This window comes from Spermophilus citellus, assembly GCF_964194105.1.
Source record: "Spermophilus citellus genome assembly, chromosome: 1".
NCBI lineage: Eukaryota > Metazoa > Chordata > Mammalia > Rodentia > Sciuridae > Spermophilus > Spermophilus citellus.
In genome coordinates, this window is record NC_138182.1 from 236,482,371 (window position 1) to 236,495,306 (window position 12,936).

Consider the following 12,936-nt stretch of genomic DNA (forward strand, 5'->3'; position numbering starts at 1 on the left):
TTCGGTTTTCTTGTTCTCTCTGAATTTCAGTGAAAATCCCCCAGTAGAAAATAGACACAAAGATCCTATATAAAATGGCAAGGAGTTAACAGGAACTATGGATTACCAAGAGTTGACCAAACTGGAACTGAAATCCTTATTTCCTCTATCCCACTTAGTGATGTTGTAAAAAATTTCTTTTCCTCACTAAGAATAACGTAAAAGAAGGTGTTATTAATTAAATTATGTCCTCTCAAAACATGACAACATGTGGAGATAGGGCATTTAGAGAGAAAACGAAAGTTAAATGAAGTCATAAGGTGGGGCTCTAATCCAATAGGATTTGTGTCCTTATAGACCCAGGGATGCTTTTACAAAGAGAAAAGTCCATGTGAAGACATAGTGGAGAATTCAGCCATCTGTAAGCCAAAGATGGAAGAAATCAACTGTGTCACCACCTTGATTTTGGACTTGCAGTCTCCCAAACTATGAGAAAATAAATTTCTGTTGTTCAAGCTACCCAGTCTGTGGAATTTTGTTGTAGCAACCCTGGCAAACTAATGTAGGTTTTTCTAGCATTGTAAATATCCAGAGAAGTTGCAAAAACTTCTCTCAGGATTGGAAATAACTGTTAGGTGAGGTTGACATTTTGTGCCCCTGTGAGTTTGTTAGCATACCTGAAATTAGGGATCATGTGAAGCTGGTTTGATTTTGACTAATGATTTTTTTTAATACCAAGAGCTGAATTGTCCCCATTAATATGAGAATACACTTCTGGTGTCATCAGTGAACATGAAGGTTAGATCTCATCAACCTTGTTTGTAAGGAACAGTTGGTGGAACATAAATCTTTCTTGCTTGAATTATTCAATGAACATGTGACACAAGCAAAACTTGGACCCTCTGCTACAATGTCTACAGGTGTCACCACTCTCATTGAATTTTCTCCAATACAAGTTGTGGGTGGTTTTATTTTATGGCTTTGGCATTTTAAAAAAATTAAAAATTTGTTCTTTTTAGATGTACATGAAAGTAGAGTGTATTCTGACATATTATACTACATGGAGTATAACTTATTCTAACTAGGATCCCATTCTTGCGATGGTACATGATGTGGAGTTTCACTGGTCATGTATTCCTATATGAATGTAGGAAAGTTATGTCTGATTCATTCTACTATTGTCTTTCCTATTCCCATTCCCATGGCTTTAGCATTTTCTTAAGTGTTTAGTTTTTGACTAAGAATACATTTCCCAATAATTAGACATAGAATAGTGGAAGACTGTAGTTATCTTAGGTATCTGCTGTGTTATAACAGATTACCATAGACTGGGTGGTTTAAACAACAGAAATTTACTTATCATAGTTTCAGTGATTGGGAAGTCTAAACTCAAGGCTATGGTGGATCCAGTTCTGAGGAGAATACTCTTTCTGGTTTGCAGAGCTGTCTTCCGGCTAGGTTCTCAAATGGCAGAAAGCAGAGCAGACAGCAAGCTCTCATGTCTCTTCTTATAAGGGCACTAATTCTACTCAGAACATAATCACCCCCAAATACCATCACACTGGACTTTAGGATCTCAAAATACAATTTTTTTCCAAAGGAGGGACACAAACATTTAATCTATAGCAGTAGTATAAGAAATAACATCTATATTTTTTATTTTTCTCTAAGTCTAGAGAAGGGCAGGATTTTGTAAGTTCTGACATGTCTTACTTTCTGTAGTACATTTTTTAAAAAAGATCAAATCATGACTATAGCTACTCTATTTCTGTAAGTGTGTATGTGTGTGTATGTATGTGTGTTGTGTGTGTGTGTGTGAGAGAGAGAGAGAGAGAGAGAAAGAGAGAGAGAGAGAGAGAGAGAGAGAGAGAGAGAGAGAGAGAGAGAGAGAGAGAGAGAATACCAAGTGAAGGGAGGAGAAAATTTGAATTTTAAAACCTACAATTTTGACCAGTGGAAATATTAATGGATTGTATGGATGCCTCAGCAAAGTGAGTTCATTGCCTATTTATTCTTGGTTCAGATATTGTACGATTTACATCAATATAACTGAATTTGTAAGTCATAAATATCTGATAGCATACAATTGCCAAAATTAACTAACTTGGGTGTCTTGGTGTATTTTCCAGCAGACATCACACCACCTGCCAATACTATTGGCATATTTTATTGGTGTCTCACTTGACTAGTTCTTACACTTCTTAGTGAGAAATTTTGAAGTGTAATTTTTTTTTTTCTATGTGGTCTTCTCTTTTAGAGACTGTAAGGTGAATAAAGGAGTTTAGATTCTTTTTCATAAAGGATAGTATTGGGACAATGCAGAAAAAAATTCAAACTTCAAGTGAAGGAAATAAGCAGTACATTTATGGTAATTGTATGAGGTTGATAAAGTCAGAAAATGGCTGAAAATTAACATGTAGCCAGTATAAGCAATTTGCCAGGGAAATTCCAGAGCAGTGGAACAAAGTCATCCTGTATTGTCAGACAAAGTTAACTCAATTAAAATATGTAATCCTTCATTGAACTTGATTAGAATTCATTGCAAATACTCATTCAACCTACATATCTCTCATATTAATGTATGTAGCCAGAGAGTCTCTCAAACTTTGTCATTAATCCTATGGAAAATAAACAAGGAGAGAAATAAATTACAGTAGATGGGGTAGATAGAGAAGATGGGAGGGGAGGGGAGCGGGGATAGTATAGGATAGGAAAGGTAGCAGAATACAACAGTTACTAGTATGGCATTATGTAAAAATGTGGATGTGTAACTGATATGATTTTGCAATCTGTGTTTGGGGTAAAAATGGGAGTTCATAACTCACTCGAAGCTTATGTATGAAATATGATATGTCAAGAGCTTTGTAATGTTTTGAACAACCAATAAAAAAAAAGAATTCACACTGTAGTATAAAATACCATCTGTTATTAAATTCTCTGCAGTATACCGACCCACTTGCTTTATAATGATCAGCTTTATTTACCTCTTCTGAAACCTTGGGATGGCAGGGACTCCATTTCACTGCTCATTTTCTCACATCAATTGTGGTTAGCAAAAAAAAAAAAAAAAAAAAAAAGTACCACCCCCAATCCACGTTAAGTCTCTGGAGCTGAGGATGTTACCTTACTTGGAAAAAGGATCTTTGCAGATGTGTGTGAGTTAATGATCTTGAGATGAAGAGGTAATCTGGATTCTTAGGTGGGGGGCAGGTGGGAGAAGGGGAGAGGGAGAGGAGAAGACATAGAGATAGAAGGCAACATGAAAACTGAGGCAGAGATCAGAATGATGAAGCCACAAGTCAAGGAAGTAAAAAAATTCAGATAGTCAACCAGAAGCTGGAAGACGCAAGGAGGCAAGGAGCTTCCTTAGAAACTTTGGAGGAAGCATGGCACTGTTGATGCACACCTGGATTTCAGACGGACTGCAGAACTGCCGGGGTCCTGCCCTAGCGGGGTCCAGGGAGTCCTGAAGGATGAGTGGCGTCGGCGAAAAGATGAGACAGGAGTCGTTCCGTTGGAGCAATCTCCAGAGAGAGCTCTAATGCAGCTTTCTCTGGGTCATCTTTTATTGCAATTTTTCTCATCATTATAGATTCAGAATACGCCATTGATTATACAATTTAAAACTTTTGCCAAGACATGACATTTCCTTAACCATGATTAGGGGTACAAAAAATGTAACATTAATTTACATTTTTCCAGGTTATGACCTTTAGTTATTTAATTATTAAAAGTACAGAATCATTAATAAAATGCATCACTAATTTACATTTTTCAGATTTTCCCAAGATTTACTATTTTCCCCAAGATATGCTATTTTCTTATTAACTAATGCCAAACTACATAACCAGACTCTAAGTCTCCTAACCTATCATTAACCTTTAAGTTTAAAGTACACCTTTACTTTATTTCTAATCTAAAATTCCCATCTAAAAAAGTCCCCTTAAATCTTATACTTAAAATATCCTAAAATTTATAAATCATTCTTAAAACATATCAGAAACCCATACAACTAAAAACTTAAGAATTTCTAAACCCAAAAATCTAAATAGGATAATATATCTAACATTATTCTAAAAATATATTTTATAAAGCTACTTTAATTAATTCCTAAATTTATTCTCATAAAACTGGTTGAGCTGCTTTCTCAAAGAGTTTCTTTGTTTCTCAGTCAAGGTGCACTAGTTCTCATATCTTTATAATCTTCCTCAATAGAAAGTAAGTTCTAAACATCAGTCCACTTTCTGCCAATATTAACTATGCTCATCATAAATCCCTATGTAAAGTAAAAAAGGATTTATAAAAAGAGAAGAATATATCTTTATATGTTTTAACTTTCCTAAGTGTATAATATAACTTTCCTCAATCAAAAATGAGACTACATATGGTGGGCTTTGTAAAATAAGCATAATGATTAGGTTTTCTAAGAGGCCGGAAATATGGGCTTGGGTTCTAGTTGATATAATCAATGTGGTGCCTAAAATTCTCGTGACCTTTCAGAGGATGATTGTTGTCCATTATCAGATTTGTCCTCAATGTACTGAGATAGAAGAACAGCCTTCTACTTTGTCCTTGATATGCTGAGGGGTAGTAGAACAGCCTTCAGGGCATGAACTACCTGTTACGTTCTAGCCGTCTGAAATTTGTTTGGCATTTAACATACTCATGCCTCCTGTCAGAAACATAAGCATGAAAATGAAAAGTCCCAATTATATTAAAAAGGGTCTCATGGTTTCGGTTTTCCACCAACCAGCGAGGTTTTGCCAGCATTCATCCTCACTGTGACCCTGTCAAGACAGTGAGTGGGGGATTGCCTTCACCACAGAACTATGAGGAAATAAATTTTCATTGTTTTAAACCACCAGGTTTATGGTAATTCATTACAATAGCCTCAGGAAATCAATACATTGGTCAACATACACACACAAAGACACAACCATACACACTTTTATATATGTACTGTTTGGATCAGTATTATTAACTTAATTTACCTTTAATCTCAAAGTTATGTCGGGTTGCTTGCATGTTTTCTCAAGTTCCCATTGAAATTCCTTGAGGTTAGTATCATAGGATCTGGTTTCATATGACATATTATTCTTATTATCTCTTTTTGCTTAACAAATCACTTCAAACCTTAATGGCTAAAAACAAAATTATGGTTTTTTTCATGGTTTTGCGTGTTGACTGAGCTCATCTAGGATGTTCTTACTTTGGTCTTACCTATAATTGAAGTCACATGACTGCTGAGTCATGGGTGATCTGAAAGTTCTACTGAGCTGAATATTTTATATTCACTCTCATAATTGATGGTGCAGTCTACCTTTACCCTGAGAGCTCAACTGGGGCTTTTGCCTTGAGATACCTATACATCGACTCTTCTGGTCACTTGGGCTTCTTGCAGGGTGGCTTCTTGGTTCTCAGAATCAGTATCCCAAGATAAAGCTTTCCAATTAATAAGAAGGGAAAGTGCCAGATCAGAAAAGGCCATGCCCCAATGGTGTTACTCTGCTATACTTTATTAGTTCAAGGAATACACATCTGGCCCAAATTCAAAAGGTTGGAGAAATTGACTCCTCCATTTCTTGATGAGGGACTATCAAGATCAAGTTGTAGAAGAGCATATGAAATGTTTTTGTGGTCATCTTTGGAAAATATAATCTGTTATATGTAATAATCAGGCCCAAGAATGACACCAAATTTAGAAAAATTATTTACCCCGGAGAAAAAGGATTAAAGTTTAAAGATAATTTGAGAAGATAAGATGTTTATCTTCTCAGTTACAGTCCTTCTTCATTTCTCCTAACTTTCCACTAAAATAACGAAATAAAAGAAAGCATACACTCACATTGTCTCTAAAAACAAAGACTGAGGAACAATATAATATCAAGAGCTCTTTTCATGGCATGTTTGGGGCTTTAATTCATGAAATAGGGTACACCTGAAAAAGTAAATTGGAAGACTGTTCCTATCACTACTATTGACCATCTCTGAACACAGAGCCCCAGGATCTATCTCATGCAGACAATTAGGCAACTGTCTCTCCACCCAAAAGGTGCTGAATTACTTGCCTCCCTAGCCTATCCTCAACCTTGAAATACTACTCCTCTTTACCAAGTGTTTTAGTCAGCTTTTTTTTTTTTTTTTTCTGCTGTGACTAAAAGACCCAACCAGAAAAATTGTCAAGGAAGAAGAGTTTATTTGGGGGCTCACGTTTTCAGTGGTTTCAGTCCATAGACAGCTGACTTCATTACTCAGGGCTCCAGGTGAGGTAGGAAAAACATGGCAGAAGAGTGTGGCAGAGGGAAGCAGCTCACATGATGATTAGGAAGGGGAGAGAGAGAGAGAGAGAGAGAGAGAGAGAGAAAGAGAGATCTCCATTTGTCAAATACAAATATATACCCCAAGCCACACCTTATATATATATTGGGTAAATACACCTCCTCCAGCCACACTCTACCCACATTCAGATACCACTCAGTTAATCCCTATCAGGGGATTAATTGGTGATTGGATTAAAACTCTCAAAACCCAGTCATTTCTCCTATGAACCTTGCATTTTCTCACATGTGAGCTTTTGTGGGACACCTCACATTCAAATCATAACACTAAATTTCTATTCTTATCAAGGATATTTCCATGAGAATATACCTGGAAAGAATCAGGAAGAAAAGTGATCAAGAATGTGTGGTGCTGTAGAGCATGTGGGGAATATTACACTAAAAATTAGAGTGCTTTGAGACAGGAGAGGTCTTTGTTAAAGTTGACGTTCAGAGTAACACAGCTCCAGGAAATGGGGGTAGACAGTTGCTGCTGCAGGAGAGCAGAGGTGAACAACACGACTTCAAGAACCTGGAAGCTCATTTAGAAGGGGCACTCACCAGTCTACTCTCCAGCTATATATGTTAAAAGAGTAATGAATCATCTCCCCAGTTGACAGAGAGAGACTAAATATCAGAGATCTGTGAACAAACCTTACATATAAACAGACTTTTCTTGTACAAGCCGAATAATAGGACCCAGAAGAAATGCCACTAAAAATGATCTATACCAAGTATTAGTGGGCAGAGGCTTCTTCAGTTCTTGTGTTCTCAAAGAAAAGATCTCCGTGGAGTCACAGAAGCAGTATGTGTGTATACAAGAAATTAAAGTACACTCCTAAGATGTGAGAGCAGGTCATCCTGCACAGGAGCAACTCTGGATTTCAGTCAGAAGACACAGCAGATACAGTAAACAAGCACAACAGGTTTATTCAATGAAACAAAAGTCCACTCCAGAGATACTGAGCAGGCTGTTTCAAGAGAGAGGTAACTCTGTTACTAGAGTTAAGTCAGTTTTTATGTTCTGATTTGGTCTGAGTTTCCTTCCTTTTCTGTCCCTGTATTACAAAATTGGAGACCTGATTGACAGGTGGTATTATCTATTTCTGGGCAAAGTCCTGAATTGTCCTAGCATTGCTTGGGAAAGCCCACAAGAGGGGGCCAAAACCGTAAAGCTAATGATTATTACAACAATATGTTAATTTGCCAAAGGTACCTTTAGACATATTGGAGCTAAGTACACAAGCTGCTTGCCTAGGGGAAGGGTCAGGACAGGTTTGAATGGGAATGCTGTCTCCAGGTAGAACCCACAGTTCTAACTGCAACTGGACGTGGCCTTCCTGTCACCCAGTCTTGGGATCCCTCCCCTCAGTCCACCCTTAATTTCCTCTCCCTTTCTGTAGCCTTGCTCTTGTCTATGGCATTAACCCCTTGTTCTTCACATCTCATGTCTAGCATGCTTATCTACCTGCTATCTATCATGACGTATAGGAGGACATTTCAAGAAGTTGTGTGATATTTTCATCAGAATAAAAAAATATATAATTACTAGAAAATGGGAAAAAGAAAAGATGTAAAGAGATAAGATTCAAAACACAGAAAGAAAACATTATTTTATTTTTCTCCCCTAAAATTTATAGATTTAGGTAAACTTTTGGCCCATTTAGATAACTGATTAGATTTAGCTGTGTTTCATCTTGGGCAATATGTGTGCTTGGCTAAGGTCGACTGCCCACCCACCTTCTAGCTGGACAGGAGATTGTTGGATAGAAGGGACTCAACTTCCATCATGCAGCATGATCCAGGACATCATATCTGCATTTCTGAATCATGCCTGAGGATATATTCAACTCATTTAAATAGTCATTTAATTACAAATTAAAGATGCTGTTTGTGAATCAGTATGTTAAAAAATAATCATGTTTTATTGATTCAAAGCAACTTTCTTTAACAACCTGGAACCATAGTCTTGCACTGATACCTGTTCATAGTACTTTGAATTTTCTCTCTTTTGTTTTGGCAGACATTTATATTTGAAATTTCTGTCATATTTTGTGGTTATATGTCCCATCCTGATGTTTCCTTTTAAGTGACGGCGGCTCAAAACCACCGATCTTCTGGTACTGTTATTACACGCTATCAGCTTTCTCTTCATTTGCAGCAATCACTATTTAAGAACTTTCTAATCACTAGCTAATCTGTTCTGCTACATCCCTTTCTCTGATTGCCATGGCAACTGTAGAGCTGGTCAGAAATTCGTATCTATTCTCCTTATATGCCAGAATCCTTTCAGTGATACCAGTACTTTTAAAGGAACAACAGCAACAGATATTTTTCTGCTAGAATGTTTATCAATGTACACATCTGGAGAAGTCCTTAGGTGTCATTTACTACTCCTTCCAGCACAATTTGGGAAGTCCCCTGTTATACCACTGGAAAATGGCCATCTGACTCTGGAAATTTCATGATAGGATAGATATCTTTACTTTCAGATGCAGCCTATTTATAGTTGAACATTTTAATGGTTATAATATTTTTTCTTATGTTGATTAGGAATGCTACCCAGTAATTTCTACATATTAATTCATGTTTTGTCATTTGGGATTTTACAAAATATGTTGGGTTTATTTATTTGTTTTTAGAAGTAGATTTTCTTTTTCTTTTTTTTTAATCTTTATTTTTATTCACTTTATTTTTATGTGGTGCTGAGGATCGAACCCAGTGCCTCATGCATGCAAAGCAAGTGCTCTATCACTGAACTACAATCCAGCCCTGTTGGGTTTATTTTTAATTTGTTAAATGTTAAAGCATTTGAAGACAGATATTATGTGTGTGATCATCTCAATTTTTGCCTGCCCTGAATCCATTTCCCTTTCTTCCCATTGTAAATTAATTTCCCAGTGGGAACTTATCTTAATCCTATTTCATAGAGGAAGAAACTGAGGCACAAAGAAGTTGAAACTTGCTTGCTTAGGGCTGTGCAACTGGCAAATTGAAGTAACAGGATTCAGGTCTATTTTCATGCATTGCCTATTAATGGGTACCACCACACATGAACACTACAATCATAGGAAATTGTCCTGATTATAACCATATTTTAAATGTTACACATTTCAGTATGTTCTTAGAAAATTGCTTAATAGGCCAAGGAGCAAAGGCAAACTTTGTTTATCCTTATTCAGTGTACTGAATAGGGTCATAATGGTGGATAACAGAGTTGTTAATACAAAAAAGTGCATTTTAATATTTTATTGCCTATTTAACATTTTTGCAAACATTTGAGTGAAAATATCTGTACATGTTTGTAACAGCTTTTGCACAGTTTCACAATGGATTGGAGTTGGAACAAAATAGTAACAGGTGATAACTATGGAAACAGAGATTGGCATTACATTAATTAAGCTCAATATCTAAATGTTCTGTCATGATTCTGCCCTATTTGTTATAAACAAGTAATGTTCTAATGATTAATCTTCAAGTGACTAAAAATCCCAGTTACATAAAATGTTCTTTATTTGAAGACAGGGACAGTTTTCTGTGTAATCAGAGTCCCTTGATTCTGTTTTGATGATTGTCTGTGTTTGGTCTTTAATTGAACTTATTTTATCTCTTGATCAATACTATGTGGTTTTGTGACTTTCCTTGGAGACTTTCAATCTCACAGAGGAAAACTAATCAGTCAGCACTTTGTGAACTTCCCAGATCTACCTGGCCTTGAATTTTAGCAAATCTAGGGCAGCTTGGCAGAGAGTTTGGCATACCTCTGGCTGTCATTGCTGTTTCTCTGTCACATTGTGTTAGGTCTGTTTTACCAGCAGGTGTCATACTGAGCTACACTTTCCCACAGAAATACATCAGTTAAAAATTCAGTATCATTTCCTGTTTCATAAACTCAGAAAATAGAACACCAACTTCAAACATTCTACTATACAAAGGTGGTAAGTTGCACCATCCTAATTACAAATGCATCGAATATGAAGGACTTTTCCCCATTTTCTCAGGTTTATGGAAAGTGCACACAGGATTATAGATATAGGCAGCTAGTCTATCTTCTTTAAAGGGGTCAAGAATATAGTTATTTAATAAATTTTCCTTTGCTGTGCTAGGGGTGAGGTTGCTTTCTCAAGGGACATGCATTTAATTCACTGGTTCTCAGTCTTGGTTGTACATCAGAATCATCTGTAGAACTGGTTATCACAGGAATTGCTGAACCCCAGCCCCAGAGTTTACACATTTGTATTTCTAACAGGTTCCTAGATATTGCTGATGTTACTGATTCTGGGACCAGGTTTTGAGAGTCCCAGAATCAAGAGCTCAGTGCTGCTTTAGGGAGCAGCTTTAGGAAGCCTTCTTAAAAATAAGAGTGTGAGATAATGTCACATTCCAGCTATTCTGTTACACATTAAGGTTTGTGGATGTATGCAATAGAAATGATTTAGCTAACTTAGTACAGAGGATGCTGTGGGGTTCCTACTCACATTCCTTCTCCAGCCAATGCACTTACTCCCTAACAGCAAAAAGTGTTGTTGATAGTGACTTATGTTTGTGAGCTTCCTAGAGAATTGTCTTTGACTGATAAAAGCTGTTCCTCCTAGAGATGTTGAGGAAGATTCACACCCATTTCCTCTCTAAGAGTAGTCTCTGACTAAATGATATGGAAGTGCCAAAGCACCCTTGATTCAAAGTGGGACATAGTGCATTGCAATTTGTATCCTACAGTTGTGTTATCCAATATAGTGTTAGCCACATATGGCCACTGAGTCTTTGAAACATGGCTAGTCTGAATTGAGATGTGCTAAAATATATGTTGACTCTGAAGGCTTACTAAGAAGAATATAAAACATTTCATTAATCATTTAAACTATTGATTATAGGTTGAAATAACAATATTTTGTATATTTTGCGGTTGAATAAAATATATTAAAAACAATTTACCTGTTTATTTTTACATATGTGGCTCACATTTTATTTCTATTGGGCATTAGGGAATTACCTGTTTAATGAGTCTCCACAGAGTCAGGACAAACCTACACTTCTATAATTGGTTTCTTTTGGAAATAGATATGGTCTCAAGTAAAGTCTAGCAGGAAAGACCAGGTAGAATCCTCAAAATTGTACTCTTCCTATCACTGCCAACTCAGTAAGTCAAATTATAATGTATCCTAGGAAAAATGAGCAATTATTTCCACACCCAAAACTTGAAAGATGCAGGGATGGTAGTCTTCATCATATCTCCATTTAATTTAATGGCCTGAAAATTTGCATGGGCCATGACATATTGTAGTGAATTACTAACAGCTAACCAACAAGTGGTTGATTAATGAGACATTTTACATTCTTTTCTTCTCTAATCCATAGTTTGTAACTATTTACCTTGTGAATACATTCTTTCTATACCCATCAGGAAGAATAAATGATTTGTCAAGTTTGTCTCCAGATCAATATTAACTCTTCCACATGCTTTACAACATAATTTGAAGGGGACTGGAGAGGTTGGGAGTTCTTTTGAGCAATACTTTCATCAAATATATTGTTGGAAATATGTTGAACAGAACTGATGAACAATAAGCTGTACATCCTCAGAATGCACTTGTAAACTCTTATACATGGAAGGTAGGAGATAAATTCTACAAAAATTTAGGGAGATGCCACACTAGGGGCAATGATAGGGGTCCAGTGAGTTGAAGCATGCTAAGACATCCTCTCATTCAAAGCAAAGCACCCTGTACCTCCTACCATTAAGAGTGAAGCAAACATGTTTGGTAATCCTTTTTGGTTTTTTGAAGAAACACTTGAGAGTACTGATATAACCGTTGGGTAAGGTGAACATCTGCTAGTTTTGAACAAGATTCAAAGCAAGCAAATATTGTGTAGAGGTCTAGGATATAGTACAAGCAGTTCTGCCACTTAGGCCACATGTAGAAATACGTGTGGTAGAAAAAGATGCCACTAGGAAAAACCCAAGAGGAAAGTGGCAAGGCAGAACTCTAGAATTCTGAAATGAGGCCATTCAATCTTCTGTAAAAAACTGTATACCATTTCTAGAACACTCTTAGAATGCTTCTGAGACAGAGGCAAGGCTGAGCAGCTAAGCATGGGGCCATCTAGTGACCAGGTGGTTGAAGTTGCCAGTCTCTCTTAGAAGATTATCAAGCCCTCCCTTTCACAAAATTAGAAGAGCCCAGAATCAATCTACTAAGAATCATTATAAGTGAAAGTAGTACTTTTGAGAGCCTTGAACAAGTGTAGAGGCATAATCAAGCTGAATGCAGAAGTGGTGTACCCCCATTTAAGTTGCTCAGGCTTATCCCTTAGGTCATACCTGTGACTTAGGATGGACATTCCTTAAGGCATGTGCACTGAGGAGTTAAAAACAAACAAACAAACAAACAAAAACAAAAACAAAAACAAGCGAAAACAGAGCTTGGTGCAGGAATCAATCGGCTTGTTATGGTGGTATAAGTAAAAAGCTGACTGATTTTGAGCTATAGTTGCATTCAGAGATGGCTCAGAAGGACAAACATTCCCGAAGGGCTGAACTTCAGTTAGTGAACATCATCATCTCCATGTAGAAAAATAAACCCAAGATGCGACGTACAGAAAATGGCAACTGGCTTGGCTGGCAGGGGCTTGGGAGGGC